The sequence below is a fragment of the Larimichthys crocea genome, chromosome XV (genome assembly GCF_000972845.2).
Source record: "Larimichthys crocea isolate SSNF chromosome XV, L_crocea_2.0, whole genome shotgun sequence".
NCBI lineage: Eukaryota > Metazoa > Chordata > Actinopteri > Sciaenidae > Larimichthys > Larimichthys crocea.
This window is the reverse complement of record NC_040025.1, coordinates 9,828,267-9,846,503: the sequence shown is the minus strand read 5'-3', so window position 1 is coordinate 9,846,503 and position 18,237 is coordinate 9,828,267. Positions and strand designations below refer to the sequence as shown.

General features: G+C 42.0%; 1 long non-coding RNA gene across 1 annotated transcript in view; it reads left to right on the top strand.

The window, feature by feature from the left end:
• The window catches only part of LOC109138032 (uncharacterized), a 28,866-nt gene extending 18,886 nt beyond the window's left edge, over positions 1-9,980 (top strand). The window contains exon 3 of the long non-coding RNA XR_003463887.1: positions 9,160-9,980. This is a non-coding gene — a long non-coding RNA (uncharacterized LOC109138032). The remainder of the gene's footprint in view (positions 1-9,159) is intronic.
• Positions 9,981-18,237: the final 8,257 nt, after the last annotated feature.

The window sequence follows — 18,237 nt, the reverse complement described above, 5'->3', positions numbered from 1 at the left end:
GTTACTTGTATCCAGCAGCAGGCAACACATTGCCAATTGTTTCCTCCTCCTCCTCCTCCTCCTCCTCCTCCTCCTCCTCCTCCTCCTCCTCCTCCTCCTCATGCCTTAGCTCCGGTCCACTTATGGCCCCCAGACTCCCTCTGACATGTGGTCACTGCCTCAGGACGTTACCATAGTGACAGACCCCCTCGGGCTGGAGGAATGTTTTTTTTTTTATTATTTTACTCCGCGGTGCAGGAGGAGCTCTGGTCAGATGGGGGAAATGTGGGGAGGGTGGAGGAGGCTGTGATACAATCAGCCTCATTAACATCCTGTATGGCCCTCCAGGGTTATGGAGATGACCTGGCCGGCCAAATGAATGAAGTCAATCTAGCTGATTTGTTCCTTCACACTCCGCAATTACCCCATCTACAGGAGCATTTATTATCTCTATTTACAGACACGTGGAGTCTGTTTAATCACTTAACTCGTGGCTTAATTCAGACGCACCTGGCGTTAAAAAAGGAATTACGGAGCAGAAAATATGATTCAGATGCATTAAACCTGGAAACTTGAGTGCCTCGCTCGCTCACTGCTTATATAACGTCACTCTAAACTTGTTGGGCTAGGTGAGGAGAAGCTAAGAGTCCATTAAGCAGAGCCATCTATAATTCACCTCGCTCTTGCTTACTGGGTCACTTCAACAAGGCTTTTTTTTTTTTTTTTTTTTTTAAAGAGCTGCTGCAGCAGGAGACGGCTGTGCTCTTTAGAAAACAGAATAAAATAGAGTATGAAGGCACATTAGATGCAACAAGTTTTTATTTTAGAGACGTTTTGTGGCCACAGTGATGCATTTCCCTTTAAAAAAAACCTGACACGAAACCAATATTTAACATTTTACTGCGTCCAACATGAGGTTTGAACGGACCCTAACAGCCTCCCCAGCCGCACTGTATCTAATGCTGTTTGGCAGATAGTTCAGTGTATCACTCATGCCCTATTTGGCTTGTGTCTGCCTGTTGTCCTGTATGCATCTCGGAGCGCGTGTGCGTTTGTTGTCCATGGGCAACTGTTCAGTAAATAGGGCAATTAAGTGTGAAAAGCAGAAAGGAGCTAGCATGTTCGTATCTCTTTGGTGCGGGGAGATAATTTATGCTAATAACATCACTACCGCTCAAGCTGCCCAAAAATGATAGCAGACCCTTTTGGCTTCAGAAGAATCTTTTCATCCTCTTGGAAGGAAGAAGAAAAAAAGTGGTTTCTCAACACCTTGCAAATAAGACAGCTGTGTGGCAGTGAATGAACCTCTCTCCCTCTCTCTCTGCCTTTCATCTCCAGATGATAATCTTTTCTCCTTCACTGTCTTGTATGGTGCATGTTTGTTCTTCATTTAGCCTGTGGAATACTTGAAACCTAGTTTCCCCTCCGTTTCCCCCCCAATCCCTCCTCTCTTCTCTCTCTCCCTTATAGCCTCACACCCTGCACACAATCTATCATCATTTTTCCTTCAAGCGCCGTCATAGGAAGTCGCTTGCATGTGTGAATGTATTACTGTAAATAGTATCCTATGCATGAGTGATGCTTCTTAATAACACTTAAAATCGAGCTCAGTATGCTGTTCATGTGGCATAAATTCCTCCATCATACCGAGGGGGCAGAGAGGCACTGGGTGGCTGGTGGAGAGCAAAGGGGCCATGATGGCAGTTCAATAAATAACCTCAGTGAAAGTGGGAGCAATAAACCATTATGAAATCTCTACCAGCTACCTACTATCATGCTCAGCAAGGAGCTCTCGTGTCAAGCCACTAAGAACAAATGTGTCAGCGTCCAAGGCTCAGATCATTTCTTTTGTGCACCGGCAGAAAGGAAGCCCGATCAAAATGTGGGTTATAGTTTCAGACCTTTGGTCTCAAAGGAATAGTTTGACATCTTAGGAAAAGCACTTTGAGAGTCGGATGAGATGTTTGATTCCTCTGTCATGTCTTTGTGGTAAATTTGAAGCTCCCACCAGAAAACGGTTAGCTTAGCACAAAGACTGGAAACAAGGGGCAACAGCTAGCCTCGCTTTTTAAAAATGAAACAAAAACACCTCTAAAGCTCACTGACTAAGATGTTATAACCTGTTTAACTGTTTAATCCAGACAAAAGTCTAATGTCTTGTGTTGTGAACAAAACATTGACTTATCTCAGCCCTTTTAAGTTGATATATCACAGTTTCTAGCAGCTAAAGAGCAATATTTTTATTTATTCAGAGGTCATTATTCACTCTCTTCGAGATCTGTTTTTGGTCTCTACCAAGTCCTGATGGAAATATCCATCTCTAGATCTTTGTCTCAGTCGTCCAGGTCATCGTTCTTTGAGAGGAGAATTGATCTTGTTTGCAGATCCGTAAAGACGTTTCACCTCTAATCCAAGAGGCTTCTTCAGTTCAGTTAATTTCTCCTCTTTGTTTACCAGATACTTACATACAATGCTATCATTGATTGGAGCCACTTTAACTCAGTTGTTTTTTAACCTAAACCTAACAAAATCTTAACCATAGTGAGACAGTCCTGCCTCTTCTGCTTCACGGTGAATCGAAATATTGGCAAAGACGTGGATCATCGGTGGAGGCGGGCCAAATGACACCTGGGTGCTCAAGCAAGCCATTTGTAACAGCACTTACCTATAAATCAAGTGGCCTTGTGGGGACATTATGAACCGGGAAATTAGCTACAGAGACCAAAACTGGTTTTTGTACCAGGCTGTAAACATGTTTATTTCTGCTGTAAAGTTGGACATTTTAACATGAAGACTTATGGAGATTGACTCTTTTCTGGATCCAGCTTCAAGTGGTCGTTTGAGCAAATGCAGTTTGTGGCACTTCCGTATTGGCTTTACTTCACAGCCACGGAGGTTGCCACTTGTTTGGCTCTCTCGGCAGGAATATAAGTCTGTTTCCACACTGTTTCCTCCTTTAATTGAATACGTTTCCTGTGGTTCGCGGTTCTTTTGTCTCTCAAATGCTGTTTTCGATTTGAAAAGGAAGCTCTAATAATTTCATTCACGGGCGAAGACGTTCATTCAGCTTTTCAGTGTGTTCCTAGTGATGCACTTTCATTTTCTACTGCTGTAATTAAACCTTAACTATAATAGTCATCATCACACCTTGCTCTGATTTATCGAGAAATAATTGTTCAGATAATCTTAGTCTAAATTAATTGGGTTAATTAATCACCGCTGTGCCGTGCACCCTCCCTCCCTCAAATAAAGGCATCGTAGGTCTTTTCACATTATGTTCCATCACGAAGGTCAGAGCAGTGGGTAATAGACTGTCGTTTCCAATTTGTACTTCCACGCAAAGGAAGAGCAAATGCATTAGTGAGATGGTATCAGCGTGTTTAAAATTAGACAACAAATGGACAGATTTGCATGCATGCAGCATGGATGAGCAGCCCGGCACAAAGATTACTCACTCACTGTTGTGCAGCAGCAGCAGCATGCAAGTCTGGAGAACAATCACACACCAGATACTAATATTCTCCTTTTGAGTGTTCACCTGTTTGAAGCCACAGGGACAAACAAAGAGACCAAGTCCTCGTGACAGCACAGGACACTCGGGTTTTAAGAAATCTGCAACCAAACAAATTTTCCGCCAGGCGACATGGAAACAGGCGTTTTCGTCTTATGTGTTTTTCCTAGCTGTGCATGTCAGAGAGAGAGAGGTGAGATCAATTTCCACAGGATTAGGCTGCCTGGGGAAAATGATTGCTTTTTCTCATACTTAGTAACAATTTTTCAATTTCCTGTGGTCTTTGTTACTCTCAACATTTTTGCAAATGAGCAAAACAGAGGCAAGCGGCGTTGCTGCTCTGCGAACTTCACCTTGGGACCAAGCGTCATTTGCATATATATTGAGAGCATACGTTTTTGGTTTATAATAGTCACCATTCTGAGGTGGGGGCGGGGAACCGGGGGCGGCTGGCAGGCATTCTGTCACCTGTTATGAGGCCCTTGTCCACGAACATCCCTGGGAGACGAAAGCAGGCGATAATTACGATGCTGGGACTAAACCGGTGTTGCTCTCTCCCCTTCACACATTGTTTTAGAACCTGAGGAGGAAAAAGTAAAACAAAGACGGCTGCGGGGCACGTCTTTGTTTCCGGGCTCCCGCAGATTTTTCAGGATTCCAACAAAAAAAAAAATCAGAGAAAATGAAATTAATCTATCGGCACAGCACTGATCCTGTGGTGATTACAGTTGGAGCCCAACACTAATAAATCCACACGTTCCACTCTTTGCACTTTCACAGTATGCACGGGCTAACTACATTCAGGCAGATTCAGAGGCGATGCACTGCAGATGGTCACATGACAAATGGCTTTATTGCCCCGTTATGGAGATTTGAATCATAATTGAGTGTCTCTACAGTGATGTGTGCACTTGGTATGACTCACAGTGAGTCTTTTGCCAGAGGACAGATGAGCTCTGTTGCTTCTACTTCAATCTGCCGACGCGTATTTATATTTCACCTCAGATCTTTTTAAACCAGCCTCAGCATTTCCGCTCTCCTTGAATATTTGTGCAAGGTTTACGCCTAAATAAAGAAAAGATTTACCAGGTGGACGATTTCTAAACACAGAAGAAAAAAAAACATTACAGAGAAACCCAAAATTTGATTTCCCAGTTGTGAAATCTGTTATCAGTTTTATTAGTTAAAGTTGAATAAAGAGTAATGTGAGCATGCACGTTTGCACACTGATGCATGTGTCCCACGCATCACTGCTTTTGTGTGTGTCGAGCGCTTTTCAAAGGGCATGCTTTTGTGCAGGCACAGATGATGCAGCTGGCAGAAGCATGAGTATTGCTGGAAGCGCGTCCATGTTGGCACACTTACAGAAAGCCCTGGCTCCTGGGTCACACTTTATATAGGCTACATAAAGGCTGCTCGCCCGTCTGCTGTCTGGTCCATCGATAACGGCTGGGATGCGCACACTTGAAAGTGCGGGGGCGGTTTAAATTGGTTTGTTTTCTTAAGTCTAGAGCTGAAGTGATTAGCTGATTGATTAGTCAATCGATAGAAAATTAATCTTCAATTAACAGTTCTTTAAATCAAAAACTCCAACATTGCAGTTGTTGCTCTTTTTCTTGTATCTTTTGGGATGGTAAACTGAGTCTACTGAGTACTATTTCTTTGGATTATTGGTCAGAAATATTAAGCCATTTTAAGGCACCAACTTGTACATAGCGGTTGATGAAAGATTATTAAGGTTTCACGTCTCATTGATTGAGCAAATATTTAATAATTAAAATAAATGTTAGTCCTAGCTCTCCTACCCAGTGCTGCAGCGAAAACACAGGTTTTTCCATTCATTTGAGTGGGGGTAGTGCGTTTTGGATGCCAAAAAATGCAGCGACCCACAGCAGAGAAGCTGAGCCGGATCCAACTTTTAGAAAAATGCAACCTGACGTCACTCTGTGGCCGCCAATCAGACTCTCGGATTGGTCAGATCTCTTCACAGTCAGCCTGAAATGTCCCTGAAACTGAGACTATCCAGGTGGATTCATGGACTAAACTCTGATACTCTACCTGTTGTGTTCTGGCTTTGTTTATTTCATGTACTCAGCTTTAACTCGTAATCTACTCTGCAAAATAGTGAGGCGAAGAAGTTTAATTTGCTTTGTGTTCAATGGTTTGAGAGAGAGAGCTGTGGTTGAGTGACATAGGCAGTGAGTGAGAGTTAGGGATCGATAAAGCAAGATAATCAACGAAATAAAAAGTTATTTCCTGATTATTAGGTTCAACACAAATAGACACAAACTCAACGCTCTGTCTGAGATGTTTGGTACAAATAAAACATCTTCTACAAGATAAAATTCATCAGGCTTTGTTTCCATACTTAAAAATGTTCAGTTAGGTTGCCTTATTTTGTTATTCTGAGCTTTTGTTCAATACACTCTGTAACAGGATCAATCATGTTTCGCATGTAAAGATAGCTCAATTTATTCTGTAATTGTCTGATAAATTAACCAGCACAGACACCTGTCAAAACAGCAGACAATCTTTGTGATTCCACCTCCCAACAGGCTCATCTTGGTGGGCTAAGTTGGTAATGACAACTCCCCAAGTGTGTCCCCTCAGGCTGAAGGATGAGAGCACTATAGACTTCTCTTCTCCCATCCGTCCCTATTAGGATAATGCATCAAATAGACATTTTAATTTGAAGTTCATTTTCTCCTCAAGGCTCTGTAAATGTCTGCGAGCATGCATGCTGCAAGAGATAACCTTTCTGTGCGGCGTGTGATCTTTTTTTATTTTTGTGTCCTAATGAAATGTTCACTTATCATTTACTACAGTTTGGCTTTGTGCGAGAGAGTGTCTCTTCCAGTGGCCGAAAACAAAACAAAAAATAAATCCTGATGTTTCATTCATGGAGCTCCTCCTCCTCCAGCTCGACTACAAACAAAAACCGCAGATGACTCATTGATTTCCACAAACAAACCAAATTGCCGGGAGTGGTGCACTCCAGTGCGACTCCGAGGAAACCTCATCACTCAGCAGTTATATTGTTGTGCACCCAACGACCTCCTTTTTTCAACCTAGCTAGTGTGACGATAACGTGCGTGAAATGAGCGCCGAGGCCTGCCAGCGGTGCCTGAGCCCTCGCAGGGCCCCGACACCTGCCTGCGCTCAGCTGTTCCTGCCACGCTTGACCGCATGTGGCTAATAAACAGACCTGTCCTTATCACTGGAACTCCATTAACGGGGGTCGCAGTCACCTGAATCCCTCGCTGGGGCGACAGCAAATTACAAGGCAAATGTAATGGGTTTTGCTATATTGCCACACACTGAGATAGTGAATTACACCAAAGGCCTGATGTTATTACATGTCCCCAGGACGCTGGCTCTGTGTTTTATGATGACTACAGTGAAAACCAGGTCAGTGCTCAAATTGTCATGCTCTTTGCCTCCGTTGCTCCAGTTCTATCTATCATGTCCATTCAAAGAGGGAACAAAGGCATGCAGCAGGTCATGCACTTTACGTCAGCCAGTGTTGAGCACTTCAGACAAGTGTCTCAGTCACACCGACATGAAACTGCTCTCTTCAGTATTATTTCTATAAAGTGGCAACAGTTTCTTGAAAGAAATACCGAAGTGATTAATCATGTCGCCACATGATGACATCCACGGACCTTAAGGTGCTCTTGAACATAAGAAAACCCTGATGACAGTGTTTAATTAATCAAAAAAACACAGACGGGTTTTGTCCTTTAGGCCACACCAGCATTCAGAATGGCTTTGTAAGCAGTGCATCTGCTAGCAGGGGGCAAAAAAATCTGCACAAATTGTGTGTACTACAGTCCATCTTTGTTCTGTTGATCAATGTTAGGACGTCTTGACAGTGTTGACCTCTGAGGAAACAACGAGCTAGAGAGTCCAAACCATGACACCATGACCTCCTCTGTCAGAGTCAATCGGCAACCTCCGTGGCTGCGAAGTGAAGCCAATGCAGTTCCTCAAACGTCCACTTGAGGCTGGCTCCAGAAGTGAGTCAGTCTCCATAAGTCCCCATGTTAAAATGTCCAACTTCACAGCAGAAATAAACATGTTTACAGTCTGGTACAAAAAACAGTTTTGGTCTCTGTAGCTAATTTCAACTGTACTGAGGCTGGCAGCATTGATTAACAGGTGGATGCCATTACAGATGGTTTGTTTCAGCAACCAGGTGTCATTCAATCTTTGCCGATTTTTATATTAGTCAGGGCAAGACAGCTTTGTGCTTCAAAATAGCGCTTCTGAAACCTAAAGGTAACGTCACGCATACGTTGTCCATTCTTTATACTGTCAGTGGTCAGAGTATAAACTGTTCCACAAAAGAGAAGTGGTTTGAGGAAGAAGCTCTGAGATATTTTTCTTTTGGATCAAAAAAAAGCCGTCGACCTTGCTAAGTGACAGTTGTCAAGCTGGCATTGACACTCTACAGTAAAGCTGTATTGAATGAAATGATGTACAGTCCTTTCAAAAAAATGCCCAGAGGGAGTAAACAGCACAGTACAGAGAAAATAGAGCGCTGCCCAATTACCGCTAGTATGTTCCCAACTTACTAGCGTGTCAGCTGCATAGGCGTTCACCAACTAGTCCTGTGATAGTCCTTACGTCACTGACCACAGCCTGTTGTTGTATTGTGTAACTTTATTTACCATAAAATAACAGATTTTCAATCATTTAGATGCTGCACTGACTTATAATCAGGTGAAAGGTGTCTCTGTTCTCACATTATGTATTTTTGTGTTCACCACCAACAACTATTTCACTGATTTTGGTGAAACTGGATCATATTTTATGGAGAAAATGTTCTCTGGTTTTTCCCTCTGATGTCCTCTGGCTGCTCCTTCTCAACTCTCTGTGATTTACAGAGTTTCCTGATGGGCAGTGAAGTAAACGGCTGCCAACTGTAGCTGCTGTTAGCCTATGTTAGTTTAGTTTCCTAGCCTGGCTACCCGGAATTTGGCCTCAGAGCACTGAGGGAGTGTTAGTGTTTGTACCACAGGTGTTTTGGACAGGGAAGAAGAGGTTAACAGGGAGAATGCCGACAGGGAGCAGAGCTGGTGTCGTGCCAGAGCCGGAGCTGGGCAAGCGGTGGCAATGTGACCAGGGTCAGCAGCCTCTATGGACATAATGACAGAGGCAAAAAGACTGAAGGGGACATTGATGAAGAAAAAATGCTGCTTTATAATAAGATCTTCATCACTACTTTGGATTAATATAGAGCCGAAGTGAAAACAGGACTTTCAGGTTTTGTTCCAGACGTAAGAAAATCTGACACTGAAATTTGTAATGATGCTAATAACTAAAAATCCAGCCTTACTCAACAGTAAGTGTCACTCCATATAAGGACAACATTTAATATATAAAAATATATATACATACATATTTTTTATTTAAAAAACACATCACATCACATTAGAACTGGAAATAAAATTTTAAATGAAACAAAATAGAATAACACTTCCATCCATTGCTCCTTTGATGCAGTGTTACTTTGCACTGCTTCCTGCAGGCAGCAGTTATTAAATGCAGTCTCTCTGTGATCCACAGCAGAAAGGGGGGCATGTAACAGAAACAGTCAAAGACAAGGGGTTTGGTTTTGATTATTGAACCTTGTATCTTTTCTCTGGCCATACATCTTCCTCTGCCAGGCCTCCCAGGGGCTTCAGGACATCCAACACCACAGGCCAGCTCTTGAGAAGGAGGCAGGGACAATAGTACCTTCAGGTCCCTATCCAGGCGCAGGAGATACCACTGGGGCCTCATTGACAAATTGTCCTTGTCTGGCCGCATGAGAGAGTGGGGATTGCGGTAATTGCATATTTCCCTCTAATTGCATTTGTCACATGTGGGGTCTGCTGCTGTGGAGCCAGGTCTGAGGCCCTTCTCAGTGATGTGTTAAACCAAACAGCTGAACTCTCACCTGCACCGCGAGAAAGGGGATGTGCAAGAAGAGGCCTGCAAAGAGGGCAATAAATTATGCAGTGGCACAAAACATCAGCAGAGCAGCAGTGGAGTCGGGCACAGCGGCTACTGCCAGACGGAGACATGCTGCAGGTCCATTAAAGCCTTGGACGTGGTCATGAAGGAGTCGACTCCATGGTGTGCTGTTTGAGGACAATCAAGGGCTTCTACCTGCGAGATCACAAAACAGTCTCCAGAGGAGTATGCATGATAACATACTTACTTTTATTGTCAGCTTCTGTTATGATTAGAGTTTAATATTGACTATTATAATAAATACAAAGTCTTTATTACATGTAGTGCCAGAATCAAAAATAATCTGACTGAGGATTTAAGGTTTTCTCATGAGAAAATAATAATCTGGATCTGTTTGATGTATTTTCAGATAGAGATGCAACAAACAGTAATTTTATTATCGATTAATCGTTGAAACTAGTCAAATATGCCCATTAAATTTAAATTTGATGATTTGATCAAACGCCTTATTTTGTCAGATGAAATGCCCCAAAACCCCCAAAATATGAAATTAATTAAATATAAAAACAATAAAAGCGGAAAATTCTCACATTTTTGAGGTTGGAATCACTGAGTGTTTGGCCTGAAAAATGACCGACTGTCAAAATACTTTCCGATAAATTTCGTGTCCATCCTCTAATCATTTCAGCTCCGTTTGCACGTGTTTCAGGCGTGTTTTCCTGCTTCAGCAAAGTTTCATGTGGTGGTGGTGGTGGTGGTGTTGGGTTGAGGAGGGGGCAATAATAACTCTCAGCTCTCATCTTGGCTTCTGGTGCCTCGTGATATGCGGCCAGGCTGCTGCATTATACAGAGGGGTTGTACAACTACATTTTAATCCACTCGTGTTTCTGGCCTGATAAAAGGATTCTCTCCATCTCTTTCTGTTTAATTCACACCATCATCAATCAAATCTGTCCCTGCCCTCCCTCCCTTCCCTCCCTCCCACCCCCCCCCCCCCCCCCCTCTCTCTCTCTCTCTCTCTCTCTCTCTCTCTCTCTCTCTCTCTCTCCACCCTCCATCCCATCCGCCCTCCTCCTGGGTTTTGGGGGTCTGCAGCAGATAGGTTGGGGGTCCCCCGAGGGGGTTAGGGACATGACGGACTGGTCACAGATGCCACCGAAATTAAAATGCAAGAGTCTGTGCAAGGTGTTACATTTCTCAGACATGCTCATTTGCAGTAATATCTGAGCAACATAAGGAGGCTTATCTGTGATTCCACATACGACTCGCACAAGATTATGTGAATATGATTAAAAAAACACGCTATTTGGGCGTGCTATCTACATACTGTGGCTACAAGTGTGGAAGATTCCCTGTGTGCTAGATGCACTGTTTTTGTCTTCCACCATTGTCTGCACATGACAGTCGCCACAGGCTACTTAGTAATGAATATGTGCCTGTAGCATGTGTGCTGTGTGGAGCCTATGAATAGAGTAAATATGCACATCTCTGCACAACAGGTCAGCTTCTGAACACAGGCACAACGAGCTCCTGAAACTACAAAGGAATTATGTATAAACAACTGCTCGGTCTGTGACTAAAGTGTCACGCGATGACGTCTGATATCCCAGCAAACCCTTTTTGTCTAAATAAGGCTACAGTTCTGTGTTCTTCATTGTCTTTCATAGATATAAAACCTCTGATGGTAGCTCTCTTTATGTGACACATGAATATACACTCTTCTGACAGGTAATACAGGCTGGAACAAAAATAGCATGTTTGTTAAAAATAAATAAATAAATCACTAAAAGCCTATGTTGGACCTTTTTATGACATTTTTATGAAAGCGAAGCATTTTTAGCTGATGTGTTGCAAACATCATTTAATCTCACAGTGCACGAGCACAATGTAACAGTTTGATTTTTATAAATAATACTAGGAAATAATAATAATAATAAAAAGTATTGGTGTAGCATCAAATCCAGAGATTACATGATGCTTTACAAGAGAAAAAAAGAAAAAAATCACATAAAGAGCCAAATACTCTCTAAAAATCTTGATGAATTCAAACATGCAAACATCTATGTTACATAAATATTACATACCTACATAAATACACACATGAATACTCAAAATTTATTAGGTTTTAAAATAGATACAGTCTGTTCTCAGATTGATTTTTCTCATCTTTTTTTTTATTATTAGATTTAGATTTTCCGTAACAGACAAAGACAGAAGAAAGACAATATGACAGTACAAAGACGAGGCTAATACACAGAGAAGACAAACCAATGGAAGGGGGGAGGGGGTTACAGTGTTATAATTTAATTCACGTGTCTCTATTTAACACAGAAACACATACATGCACGTAATTACATCAACATTTTTTCTGGTGTATGTGCTTTTAAATATGTAAATATGCTATGTGGGTTAAAAAAAAATCTCTTGGCTGTTTTTACAATTGGAAGTTTCCACAGTGATGCTTTCCATGTGCGCCGTGGCCACTGGGGCTGATTGCGGACGTTCTAGTCAATATTTTAAACCCCACCAGAAGCTCTCTGCTCAAACTTCAGAACGTAAAAACAGCGAGAATAGCCTATTTACATATTCAGAAGCACGTAAAAGTAGTAGTCGCATGGAGAATGGACCAAAACTGCGTTGCGGCTGCGTTGTGCCAAGTGGCGTTCCACCATTAGACCTCGATGTGGCAACAGCCAACAGGTTTCTCTCAGGTTGAGAAGGACACAGATACTGTATATATTCAGAGATATAGTCTGTATATAGTCAGATGTACTGTAGTTTTTGGCAATACTGCTTAGATGATAAAAGCAATCCTGGACAATCTGCTAATATGATGGGTATGAATATAATTTGGACCTAGTCTGTCCTAATCTTTGTTTCTAAGAACCCAGTGGACCTTTAAAGACGCTTCACTTTCTTGTTCCAGCCATAAATTCCCTGACAGTCGATCTTGTTTCTGTAATTCAACACTAAAAGCTTTGCACCGAGGCTACAGGAGCTCACTTGGCCTTTCATATCACGTAAAGGTTCCAGACAGACTTGTATGCTGTCAACATTTTATCTGTATAAAAGTGATACACCGGCGCTATGTGGCATTTTTGAAAGGACGAAGGATACAAACACGTATCACGCTGTGGTTATTTAGCCCTGCAGGCTATTTTTCAGCAGGTGGAAGGCGTTAGAAGAGGAGAAAGTGAACATCTTGTCTTCACCGCTACAATTCTTCTTTTTTTTTGAACAGTCCAATTTGAACAAAGGATTAAGTGTCCGTCATTAATCATAGGCTAATCTTGTAGATTTAGGCAAGTGGTTTCCCAAAAGTCAATACGGCTATAATTTAATCAGAGAATGTCATCACAGTTTATGGAGCAAATTGGAGAGCTTACCGATGAGGTCTTGAACAATTCACTTTGAGCCAGTGCACAGTAGAGTTTGAAAACCCTCTCAAGGTTTATGTTTTATGTTTATAGTGAAATAAATCTGTTTAGAGTAAAAGAGAAGATGGAAAAGTTGCAGTCGAGGAATTTCAGACAGTTAATTTTGCAGGATAAAACAAATTAAAGTAAGGAACAGATTGAACTGTATGGTGTACTACTTATACGGACCATTTACAAGTAACAGCTGTTTGTTATTTTCATCATTTAAACTTGTTTACAAGAGGCTGAGAAAGCTTTTAGTATGAAGTCTGAATTGAAGCTGTTTTACGCTCAGTCACATTTGGTTTTTAGTCTAGATACTGTGACCACGAGTAGTTCTTGGTCAGTAAAGGTCAGGAGTCAGGGGGCACAATAATCCAGAAATATAAAATGTCTTGGTTGTGTTCAGGGAAACATTGTGGTTTGGGTTTAAATGACTACTTTGTTAAGATTAGGCAACCGTTATCATTGTGATTACAATAATACAGTTCAGGTTAGGAAGTCATGGTTAAGAAGGGAACAAACATTGACAGTTGGTACAAAACAGAAATGTTGTCTTCTGGGTTTAAGTCCAATGGTTTGTTGACCCGACCATCCACCCCTTCGACCCTTTGCAGACTTTTTTTTTGTTCTGTAACGTAACAGTACTTTCTCCTTTGCTTACGAAACAGATGAGTTTTTTAGCAGCTTCTTGAAGCTATCAACTGACTCTGTGTTTTTATAGTTTGGGGAACGTGGTTCCAGAGGGTGGAAGCCACAAATGCAAACCCTCAGTCACCTTTGGTTTTAACTATAGATTTTGGGACGTCTTGGTCAGTAGACCTCAGAGGTCTTGCCAAGGTCAGGAGGCACATTGATCCAGAAATATAAAGTGGGGTCAGTCCGTGCAGAGCTTCATAGTTGATTTAACGAACATTCAACTGGTCACCAGTGTAGATTGGCTAACACTGGTGTGACCTACGACAAGTCTAGTGGTCACATTTTGGACCAACTGGATTTGAACAGCTATTTGTATTTAGTTATATTTTTATTATTTAAACTGGAAGCTTTTATTAAGAAATCTGAGTTGAGGTCATGTTATATAAATGTTGTATTATTAATAAATGTCAGTGAAGCGTACATTACATTCATTAAAACACAAATTAAAGACCTGTTTCATTTATATTACATATAAATGCGAACATAGTGAATATGTGTGACTTTATATCATACTAAAACACATGTCACATAAAGTTAGTATTATACACTAACATGGCTCCTGCCCTCTCTCTCTCAGTGTAACTGCAGTCCTACTTCATAGTTGTAGTTAGTAGTTTGTGGGACAAAAGTATAAATATTTTATTGAGAGTAAATAATTCAACACCTGTGTATTCCTCTGCGGTTCCCTACCAGCTCTGATCGAGTCACTTCAAGACATCTTTTGTGGATGGAGAGCCCTTCAGCCTAAATGACACTTGGCCAAATAGCACTTAAGTACATGCTCAATATTTTAACAGGGCCATGCAAGGAAGCTGTGGAGTGGTTGAGCTGTTCCTGTAAAGTAGAACAGGTGGATGTTTTTTTAGTGCATACAGCCTCTTATCAGTGACGGTAGAGCTTCTTTGCTCAGGTTTAATCATCGACTCAGATGTGATATAGTAACACAATCAACGAAATATCTGTTCATTCTTTAGTCTGGTGGATGTAATTTAGTTTCCCAAAGCATCTAGACACTTCTCTTTTTATTTTTCTTACTAAATAACAGGAGTATAACTTGCCGACTATCAGCAGCAGGACTGATAATGTAAGTAAACTTCAGTGTGTGAGTTCATGTTAAGATGTCTTCCAGTGCAACAGTGTGCCTCATTGATGTGGTTTAAATCTCTTTTGGACGTGAATGGAGCTCTGGGGCGCAAAGGACTAAGATATATCAGGCTTTGGATACACAGTCAATACTCGTCAGAAGGATCAATTCGTTCAATAAAAAAAATGGAATATCTCCAGGCATATATATATTTTTATTGATTTAAAGTAAAAAAAATAAAATTAAAGATTTTGTATAAAAAATTCAGTTCATATCATCAGTTCTTTTTGTGCTGCCTTGGCGAGTTCTGGTAATCAATTTTACCAAACTGTTTTCTGAACTGAACCCGGATACGTGTTGAAATGGCCATTGAAGAAGCTCTGATTAATGCTCTGTTGATGAGAAAATTAACTTATATACACTTCATTATAAACCCGGCAGACCTCAAGGACCTAGACTTTTATGAAGCTGGGACCAGATGTCATCCAGCCACAGCCCCAATTAATCTCCGGGCCTTGTAACACGCCCCTAGAAACAAAAAAAAAAAAACCTGATTGGGTGTGGAGGGCAGAGACAGTGAGTAGAAAGCGAGGGTGAGAGATGCTATCCGGGGAGCAGCCGGCCCTGGCGAGTCTGCAGAGGGTAAGATAAGAGGGGGGGGCGGCTGTGGCGGTGCCTGGGTCTCAGAGAGGAGGCTGAGGTTATTCATTGCTCTGCCGTGAAAGCTTGAGAAGATTACCCAGAGCCTGGTTGGCAGTGATACAAGGGGGACAGGCAGAGGGGGCCCCCCTCTCACCCCTTTGTTCCCCATCCATCTGCTTGAATCTCACAATGGCTCATCAGGACCAAGTAGGGGTGGAGGGGTGGAGCAGCAGAGGCTTGCAGAATGGGAGGAAGTGAGCGGGTAGGGTGGGGCTGAAGGGGAAAGGAGGAGGAGAAGGAGGTGGAGGAGGCAGGGAGGGGAACCTGCAAGACATTGGGAGGTAATGCGAGGCAGCGTGAGTGAGAGCGAAGCTAAAAGGGGAGAGAGATAGTGCAGGACGGGGAATGAATCCTGGAGCACGGTGCTTGTTGAGATTGAATGAATGGTGCTGCAGCTGACAAGCTCTGACAGACTACATTGGGAAAGGCCAGGGAGGCGGGTGTTCACATTGTTATTTTCTGGGAGGTAATGGGCTGGCAGCTCCTCTTCACTCTGAATAATCAGTACTTTGGTTAGACTCAGACACCACTTCAAACCATGATAAATACACCACTCCAAACCCTTGCCACCAAGAGGATAGCATTTGTCTCTAAATGCCTTGACCACCATATTTATCTTGTTGAGGAATGATCAGATGATGAAGGGTGCTTTCTTCCATTACGCAGGTAATTATAGGTGTTTTTACACAGGAAAAACATCAGCGGCTGCTTACCTTTACAGCAGGGGGGCCCACTGCACTGACGGTGCTGAGGGATTGGTCGTACTGGTGAAATAGATCCAGTCCTCCACGTCGCTGCCAAAGATATGTTTAGGCACAAATACAGCGAATGGGCTATTGTGCATGTTATTATCACTGCAACACAATTATTTATGCAACATTATAATAATTCACCATAAGCTGCCACTGTAATTGATGATTCACTGCATACATTTGTGCAGGATTGCTGTAGGCCTTTCTCGAGGAAAGGAGGGCAGATTTTTTTTTTTTCTTATTCAAAGTGCAGCAGGTTCTATTAATGGCAGTTCATCATAATGCAAGACTTTTTCTTTTTCACCTTCATACTTCCAAGAACTGGCACAATCTAAAACCGTATTTCTGCATGGCGAAACATGTAAATCTCCAGCTAAACGCTGCCGACTGTAAGCGTGTGGATAATGTTCCCCAGATCCAATCAGAAAAGGATTTATCTTCTCACACATCCCATCAAACCAGGTTAGATTTTCCTCACCGTGTTACTTCGGTAACCCCTCCTGTAAAAAAAATTACACGTGGGTCAACCCGTCTTTTTTGATTGTTCTCGGTGTAACTAGTTCATGTGTGACTGTCTCAACAGCTAGAGGCTATTACACTGCTGAATATGAATAGCAGACCAATTACTTTGGCCCAGATGGAGGTGCGTGCTCCTCGGAGGACACCCTACGCTTTGCCTAAAACCCATGCACATGCACACACAAGAGTCTGGAGACCCTGCGCTCCCTCTGCGGTGAACGTAGAGGCGACATTTAAAAGGAAAATATGAATTTCAAACTGATATCACCCATTGTGGATCACTTCTTTCAATAATAATTGTAAATGTTATTAATTTCTTACTCCCAATTTTTAATTTGAAAACATCCAAATCTCGGAGGAGATCGTTTAAACATTTCAGCTCACCAAAATTGAGTGAATGGATGTTGCAGTTGAATCCCTCTCCGTCCCAGAGGAGCTTTTACTGGGACGTTCCCAAAAGAATCCTATCTCAAACCAAGCCAGTGGAGCTGGCGCTCGCACACACAGTGGACATATGGCCAATCTCCCATCGTCTGCTGTGCTATTTACGGCTCAGTAGCCTGTCATTTGTTTTGCCTCTCAGAAACCAGTATGACACCTGTTTGAATTCTCAATAAAAGGCTTTTTTTTAATGTCTGGGAGAAGGCTGTTGTCACTTAATCTTTTTCTCTACATCATAATGATCAGTGCTGCGCCTTTCTCATGAGATTGACAGCCGTGTTTTTGTTTTTGTTGGTGAAAATGTGTTCCCACAATGATTGTCAAATCAGCCATCAAAAAGTCAAAGAATCAAAGAATTGTTGAGGCATCCATGTGCATCTAGACATGAATTAAAGCTCTGCTCCGTTTTGTCTTTACGCACTGACAGCATATTAAGTTAAAATCATATTTTTAGTGCTAACTAGGTGGCATTGGTCCATTATCTCATCTTCTTGCTACACTATCCACTTAATGTTTGATGCCTATCCCAGCATGCAGTGGGAAAAAGGTGAGGAAACTCTCTGAACAGGTCAGTATTTTCAGTCAGTAATTTCCTCTGGTATGACACTTGATATGCACGCTGTATAATTAAAATAAATGTATGCCCTTTTAATCACAGAACGTATCATTACATTAGACGTACTGTTCATTTACTATGCTGGATTTATCACGGCTGTGGTAGGCTGGGCTTTGTCCAGGGTGTGCTCCGCCTCTCACCCAGTGTGTGCTGGGATACGCTCCAGCCCCCCTGTGACTCTGCATATGATAAGCAGTTCTACATAATGGATGGATGGAAATTTAGCGTGGTCGGATTAACACATGCAGGCGGTGATGTTTTTTTCTTGTGAAATATGATGATAGAGTCAAGAAAAATGGGAATGATGTTGATTTTAAGGTTGTTGCCTAAATGAGAGCTCAAGTACAGATACAGATAAACAGTAGTTATCTCCTGTAATGTGACAGATGTCTGAGATATGCAAACATAGAGCATAACCAAGCGGTTTTGGAAATGTACACCTACAATATGGCTCTGCTAGCTGCCCAGTAACTAACAGTAAAGTGCTGTTTTATAGTTTTATACATGGGTGAATTACACTTTTTAATTGATAAAATTTGAAATACTCAACTCTTTGACAC